This window comes from Lolium perenne, chromosome 6, assembly GCF_019359855.2.
Source record: "Lolium perenne isolate Kyuss_39 chromosome 6, Kyuss_2.0, whole genome shotgun sequence".
Taxonomy (NCBI): Eukaryota; Viridiplantae; Streptophyta; class Magnoliopsida; order Poales; family Poaceae; genus Lolium; species Lolium perenne.
Window position 1 is genome coordinate 51,425,112 of NC_067249.2, and position 7,973 is coordinate 51,433,084.

General features: G+C 45.9%; 1 long non-coding RNA gene across 1 annotated transcript; it reads left to right on the top strand.

Annotated features, from left to right (window-relative positions):
* Positions 1 to 5,286: 5,286 nt before the first annotated feature.
* On the top strand, positions 5,287 to 7,151 carry LOC127309653 (uncharacterized). Its single transcript, XR_011746316.1, has 4 exons — positions 5,287 to 5,622; positions 5,716 to 5,897; positions 6,010 to 6,063; positions 6,815 to 7,151. It is a non-coding gene; the product is annotated as an uncharacterized lncRNA (long non-coding RNA).
* The last annotated feature ends 822 nt before the right edge of the window (positions 7,152 to 7,973 follow it).

Below are 7,973 nucleotides of genomic sequence, written 5' to 3' on the forward strand. Positions count from 1 at the left end.
TCCAGAATTTCGGCCCTCATCTGACGTGCTCGTTGCTGGAACGGCCGAAATCCTTTCTTAAGGGGGAGCCGATGTTCAATGATGCTCCTGTCTAACCCAGGCATCTCTGTGTAATCCCATGCAAAGCAATCTGGGTATTCTTTCAATAGAGCAATCATCTGACTCCTGAGCTGTGGATCTAACTTCTTGCTGATAAAAGTTGGTCGCGGCTTATTTCCAGGACCGATGTCGACTTCCTCTAGCTCATCAGCCGATGTGAACCCATACCCTAGCTTTCCGTCACCTGTGAGGTCGACGCCACATACTGGGAGAGCCGGTGGTACGGATAATACGGTCCGATCGCTAGAATCGGCCTCCATCTTGATCATCACCAGGATCTTGTGGCAGTGTCGGGGCCGATCGCGTGGACCAGGTTCCTCCTTATCTTCGCTATGAGAGCAGCTGCCCTCGTCTCTACCCTTACCAGGGCGGTGCCCAAGTTCTACCATGTTGATGTTGAACAAGTGTCTTGGCTGGCACCTCCCAGGGTACACGTCTTCCGCCATGTCGACGGCGTATGCCGGTGAATTCGGCACCTCTGGTGCTGCCAATGCGCATGGCAACGGTGGACGGGACTGGAGTGGCACCTCTCCTTGATAGGTCCCGAGAGCTGGTCCTGACAGAGAGTACTGATGCCTCATGACTTCCTGGATCATCCGAAAAGCGACACGCTCCAAAGTATTCACCAGGCTCTCAGAATGGCGATGCAGCGAGTGAGTCACCATGTAGCTAATCTCCTGACGCAGGGACCTGGTGCGTTCTTCTGACGGGACGGACAGGTCCACTCCATCGAGCGCGCCTTCAGGTGAGAACCCTTTCCACCTGATGCCATGCGAACGGGTTCGGTGAAAAGAGCCGATGAGGTCGGCTTCGAGGATCGTTTTGACCTCGTCATACTTCTTTTTGAGCTCGTCGGTCAGATCCTCGTACGTGACTGGGGTGCCGTCCGCCATCTCAGATGTAGATGGCGATGTGGTTGATGTAGAAGATTGTCCCACCGGGCGTGCCAGAATGTGTTGCGGTCAAAACCCACCGGCGGGCAGCGACGGGCAACACAGTAGAGCCGGGAACAACTTAGGGCTGCGGCTGGCCCTGGTCCCTCCGAGCGACGGCCCGCAAAGCCTCTGGTACGCACGTCCGATGCTGATGCAAGGGCGTGCCACCTGACCTATACCTGGTCAGGAAGGTGATGGAGATGCCTCGCTTAGTTTCCTGCATGGCATACACGTAAACATTAAATACGAGCCTCGATCGGCTCTCAGGTTATCCTGTGAATCGGCTCAAGGAGCCGATCCACCCATGATTCGTACGAGGTGCACGAATATATGGTGGTCCTGCTTGATCAAGATAAAGCTAAAGCGATCTACGACGATTCAGGGTTTTCACCGCATAATCGGATCATCCTACTCATGATTGGGCCTCGCGGCCACGCACGGCGATCGTAAGCCGATCCTAGACAAGGCCTAAAAACCAACACGAGGTTGATCCTCGGAACATCCTGTCTAGGACTAGCAAACGCCACCCTACGCGCCGCTGGATCCTCCAACCCTTTGTAAGGCCTAACTATTACAGATATTAAACTAATCCTTGAAGAACAAGGAGCAACCGTAACGGATCGGATCTACTAAATAATGATCAAGCGGGGTGCCGCCCCTACACCTAAGATAGGTGTAAGGGCGGCTAGATATGCAAGGGTTGCATTACGACAGCATATGATACGAAGAACAATGCTAACCCTAACATATCTAAGATAACTACGTTGCTCGCCATCAAAAAGGCTTCAGTACGAGCAACGCATGAACAACGTAATAAGCTTGTGCTGCCTAGATCGCAAGATGCGATCTAGGCAGCATGATGCTTACCGGTAGAAACCCTCGAGACGAAGGAGTTGGCGATACGCCGAGATTGATTTGTGGTTGAACGTTTGTTGTTGTTTATTTCATAAACTCTAGATACATATTTATAGTCCAGGGGACTTTCTAACGTGGGAATAATCCCAACCGCGCACGAGGCAAACTCTACCTAACCAATACATAATCTACTATATTAAGATACACGGGCTAACTAGCCCAAACTTTGCATATAAAGGCCGATTCACGTATTTCTTCATGTATATTCTTCAAATCCATCTTGATCGCGGCCCACCTCTGACTCGGTTAAATTCTGGTGATAACAGTGACCGCTTTTAGGGAGTTCAATTTATATATAGATATGGAAAGTCACTCCCGAACCTTTAATTACATGTAAAATATACTACTGAATTATATGTCAAAATATATTACTTTTTTAATTCAAAGAACAAAAATATACTACTTAGTTATACACAAATTCTATAAACAAATGATTCAAGATAGTAATCAATTATATGATCAAAATATTGAAAAATAAAATAATTCTTGAAAGATGCATGGTTAAAAAACATTTCGTGATAACTAAAGTTGTACTACAGTTAAACCAAATTGAAAATATGCAAAATGGTAACATCTACTGTCATTTATCGTAATCTATGCTTTTTTGAGTGAATTTTTTGAGAAAAATATTTCTACCATCAAAGTTATGACATAGATCTAAACCGTTTCTTTTGTAAACAAGACAAAATACCTGCCATTTTCATTAACGGAGAAAAATGGTTAGTTTATTAGCGTCAAATCTGCCAAAAAAGGTACAAACAACCTCACCGACTGTTATGGAGCATGATAGTCGAGAGGGAACACTCAGCCATCTGGCTACCCACAGAAGTTGCACACACATCATTAAGGCAAGGACCGTCGCCGACGTTGCCCACCAGCGCCATCATCATCATTTTACATTGACTCCGACATCTCTGAAGAAGCAATCACCAAGGAAGATGTCACCGTAGCAGAACACTGAAGTTCAAGCCAGCCTAAGCCAAACAGTTGACTCCTCGTGCAGAGACTTGCAACTCCGACTGCAATGACAAGCTCCCGAGAGGAGATGCGCAGGACCCGCTCCCACCAGGTCATCCTTGTAGGCCATTTTACGCCCCTCAAATGAAGATGATTGAAAAGATAGCATCTCCGACTTCACAGCAAGTGAAGAACAACCCAAAGAAACTCAGACACGTCAAAACAAGCCGACTAACAAGGTCTTGCCACAACCGGACCAACGCTCATCGTCGTCACGAGTGCCATGCAAGCCACCACGGGAAACCCACTCATCGCTGCCCGGGCACCTGCCAATCGCGATGTTGTGCACGTTCGCCCCAAGAAAAGCATGAACGAGGCAGATGATCTTCAAGACGACGCCGAAAGAGGGCAACTACGTGGAGCCGCCGCCATCTGACTCCTCGCCGGGGTCCTAGCTTTTACCCAAAGAACATGGCCTGGGATCATGTGTGTCGGAGAGCTACACGGCGGCACCTCCACAGAGGACCACGACGTCCACGGAAGCCCCCAACACCGTCCGACAAGGCCAGCGCAGTCGGCATCGCCGGCCCGCGGATCCAGTGTCCCGTGCACCTCTAGAGCAGCACCAGCACCACTGCAGTGGTAGAGCCACCACAATCCTCGTTGCCACAAAAGAAAGCCAACGAGCCAGAACCGAGCACCAGTTCGGACGACTTTCCCACCGCGTCACAGTCTCGCAGAGCAGCCGAGAGCCTCCAAGGAACCTAGGAGGCAGGGGCGCCACCCGGCCCCAGCTGGTCGAGATGTTGTCCGAAGCTTGCTGTCGTAGCCCAAATCCTTGACCCAACTGCAGCCATGGCCCCAGCCTCCACCGCGACGGGTCCCCCGCGCCATAGGGTGTCGCGAACCTCCACCAGACGCCATCAGCCACCGCAACGGGTCCCCCGCACCATAGGGTGTCACAAACCTCCATCGGACGCCATCAGCCACTGCACCGGATCCCCTATGTCATAGGGTGTCACGAACCTCCCCCTGACGCCATCAGCCACCGCACCTCCGGAAGCCGAATTAAAGGCCGCGACAAACTGAAGATCCGAGCCTCCCCTACCAAAGTTGTTGCACGCATGAGGAAGAAAGCTCATCCACCACCGTCCACCGGCAAGGCTTAGGTTGGCTCCTCCGTAGTTGGATTGGCAAAAATACACTACAAGGTGTGGCCAAACATGGTAGCCAGGAGCAGCAGCCCGCAATAGAAGTCCTACACTCCTACCGCTCACCGCGGCCTGGTGCAGTGTTCTGCGACCGCAAGCGTCAGTTCCCTTGCGCAGCTCCACCGCTACCCTTGCATGTCCAACGGAATTACATATAAGGAGGTCGAGGTCGCCTTCCATGGCGACGTGTAGGAACACACGGCGGCGCCGTCTCTCGTTTTCACGTGCGTCCGCCATGATGGTATCAACGCCTATAATATAGGAGTAATAATCCTCACAGAACGCAATCCCAAATGAAAAACAAAGGAGGGAAAATTTGCTACAGGACACTGTTATTTTCTCGCATTAGCTGAAACACACCGCTCGATTATGTCTTTGCCAGGTACCATTATAATTTTGTGGCACATTTGCTAGAACACACCACCTGGCCGAAAACGGAAAGTTTTGCCCTTTGTCTTCAAAACCAGTCATCCCACGCAAAAGTGCAAAACTTTCCGTTTTTAGTTAGGTGGTGTGTTCTGGCAAATGTGTCACAAAAGTGTAATGGTATCTGGCAAAGACACAATCGGACGGTGTGTTTGAACAAATGTCAAAAAATAACGGTGTCCTGTAGCAAACATACATACGTGATGAACCAGGGGAAGCATGAGATGGCCCCTCTAATTGCTCGCTTGATTAACTATATATGGAAAATCCCGTGACTGATTGCTTCTATTGTCGTATTTTTGGGAAGTATATAACGGATGGCTGGATAAAAACGGGAGACGTTTTATAAGATTAGACGGCTTAGATATCTCCAATCTTTGACATCAAATATTTTTGATGACGTACGAACTGCAATATAATAGTCGATGTCAAAGATCCAAATCATCCGGACCGTCTAATCGTATTAAACATCTTCCGCTTGATATCCAGCCATACATGATGACAACCTTTCACTTTCCAAATATATGACGACAGGAGCAAGGGCATGAGCAATCACATGATGAATATATGGAAATCAATCATGACGGTAAAGCAATCTGTGCATGCAATCCCGTCTGCTCCCTATGTTCCTTCCGCGAACACGTTCCCACCCGCAAATCAAGTCAATCAATCCCCACATCGCCGCCCTTCATGGCCGCTGCACCTGCACCTTGCCATAGACCCCACGTCCCCATCATCCGGACCTCGACGGGAGAGCTCGCACCACGGCTTGTCTTCCACCACCGCGTCCACTTATCTCCTAGGCATCCGGATCTCACAAATGCCACTCTTGCTGCTGTCGCCAAGCCCACTCCCTGCCTCCCCCACCGGAGGAGGTTGACGATTTCGACGTGGACTCTGGGACATCAGATATAGAGTCGTCGTTCTCCTCTGGCGTCATCGTCTTCCTCCCACGACCTGCCGCCTCAGCCTTGTCCTCCATCACCATTATTTTCCCGCGTTGTCGCTTCTATGTTTCTGCCGCGATTTCCTCCCATCGAGGTGACAACCAAGCTCCTATCATAAAGCCTCCCGTCAAGGTGACAGTCTGCTCTGCACTGATCCACCTCGATATCTTCCGTTTTCCGGCTCTAGATTCTGCAGATTCATTCACATGTTTGCACTTTTTACAGTTCAGTCAGGTGCCATGGGGAGCGGGGAGAAAGAGATGAATTACAGTAGGAGAGCAAGATTTCCAAGCAAGGGGACTATGGGCAATGGGGCGACCGAAGGGGCGCGGTGTACTAGGGCGCATCAAGGGCCCTGAGGAACTGCTCGGAAAGCTCGACGAAATACGGGACTAGATCTCTCTATGGTATGTCTCGATGGTATCTTGATGCATGATTTGGATTATGTTGTCCTGCTAAGCATCACGTGCAGTTGTATGCCTCGAAGATCAAATTTATCTTGCTTTCACTATTGTTCAGGCATGAAGGATGCTGCTGATTTGTGATTTCAACGGCAGTGAGCTATCTATTGTGGTTAGTTTTGAAATTCCTCCCTGCATCGATATGCCAAAACAGTGAGACGTGCACATCGGAAGAAAACGCTACCATCGCATATTCCTCTGAATTTACAGCTTAATGCATCACTATGCAGAGCAAATAGAACGGGCCACTATGGTCTAGCTAGGGAGTTCATGCATCTTCACTATAAGGAACATTCGTATAAGAAAGAGATGCTTAGTGTTGGTTGATTTAGTGAAGTAGATGTGGATAGTAAAGGTTTTTAAACTTCCATACTTATCCTAGCCTTTTTTAGCTGAATAATTATTCTAGCAATTTGTCTCGGGTTATTGATTAATTCCAATCTGCTAATGCATACACTTTCAGCCCCTCACAAGCTATAAATTAGCACAAAGTTTGATCATAAGAAATTTGTAACCTCATCAGTTTCCAATGTGGTGTGACAAGATGTTTGAAATCTTGCTGTTTTCTATGGTAATGTGTGTAAGATTGACGACAACTAAGTCAAGTTAATATTATCGATAGAAACATGCATTGTGTCTCTTAGGTTTTCTAGGAAATGGTGTTATGCCTCACGAAATAGATGGAGAACTTCTAGGACAGCTTGACTGAAACAATTCTACCTTATTATGTATGTACTTGACCATAACCTGATTATGTAGTATATATTTTTAAGTTTGGACACCAATCACTTATATAATAGTAAAATGCAGGAATACATTAGAAGACATTCTAATGGTGATATGCTACATGATGTATTGATTAGGTATAGGTGCTGTGCACGCCCAGCTTGTGTATGCATCTGGCATGTATGTGTATACACATGTTTTATTCCTAGATGGAGTGTCCATACATTCTAATGAAGCCCTCTATGGAGATGAAAAATTGGATAATGGGTAGATGGACAAAGATAACCAGAATGACCACAAGGTGAAAAAAAAAACTCTATCTTGTACCATGCCTATTTTGAAATTTCCATGCAAAAATGTCCCTTCTCTTCTATGATTACTTTAACCTTTGCCTTATATTGGAAGAATGAAAGCCACAGTTGTGATTTCAATTATTTATTAGTCGTGTCATGTTCTTGCAGACCTACTATACAATGTTCTTTCTTGGGGTCTTTCACAAATTTATGGTGCTTTTATTGGATCAATACAGTGGCTCATCGTATGGATGGTACATGTTTCAGTTCAATACAGTGGCTCATATACCATGTCCGATGAATACAAGGTATATGTTCCAATTCAATGCTATGTTTTCTTATGATGCTCAACTTATAAAATTTGTTTGTGTTATTAGCATGAGCATGAGACAGCCATGGTCAGGAAAATGAATTATATAATTTTAACCTTAATTTTATATTACCTTCTGTCCTTTCATGTGTTTAATTTCAGCCTCATATGTTTCACTATCCTGTACCCATACTTAGAATGAAAAATTACTAATATTTGATGAAATTGGACAATATTTGGATTCACTAAAACTATATAAAATTTATCTCGTGGAAACAAGTATGTTCCATTTCCATAGAAAAAAAATCAATTTCGTACAAGAGAGAGATCATTTGTATTCATAATCATGTTAATATTGTTGCATCCCTCGTTTAAAAAAAAGTTAATATTGTTGCATCTCGCTTGGAAGCTTAATTTCACAAGAATCTATTTTATATAATTACACTATTTCTATACTTTCCTAATTATAGATAACTATTTCATACTCATTCCATATTTTATAATGTTACTAAGGATGACTACACTTTTTTTTTGAATTTTTCTATATAATTATTTTGTGAAGTCAAGCAATAATGTTAGTGCAACATAGACATGAAACATCCATTGTTTAATTACGAAGCTTCACTGTGATCTGGTTTTGGCTGTTTAATTACGAAGCTTCACTGTGATTTGTTTTTAGCTGAGAGACTCCAT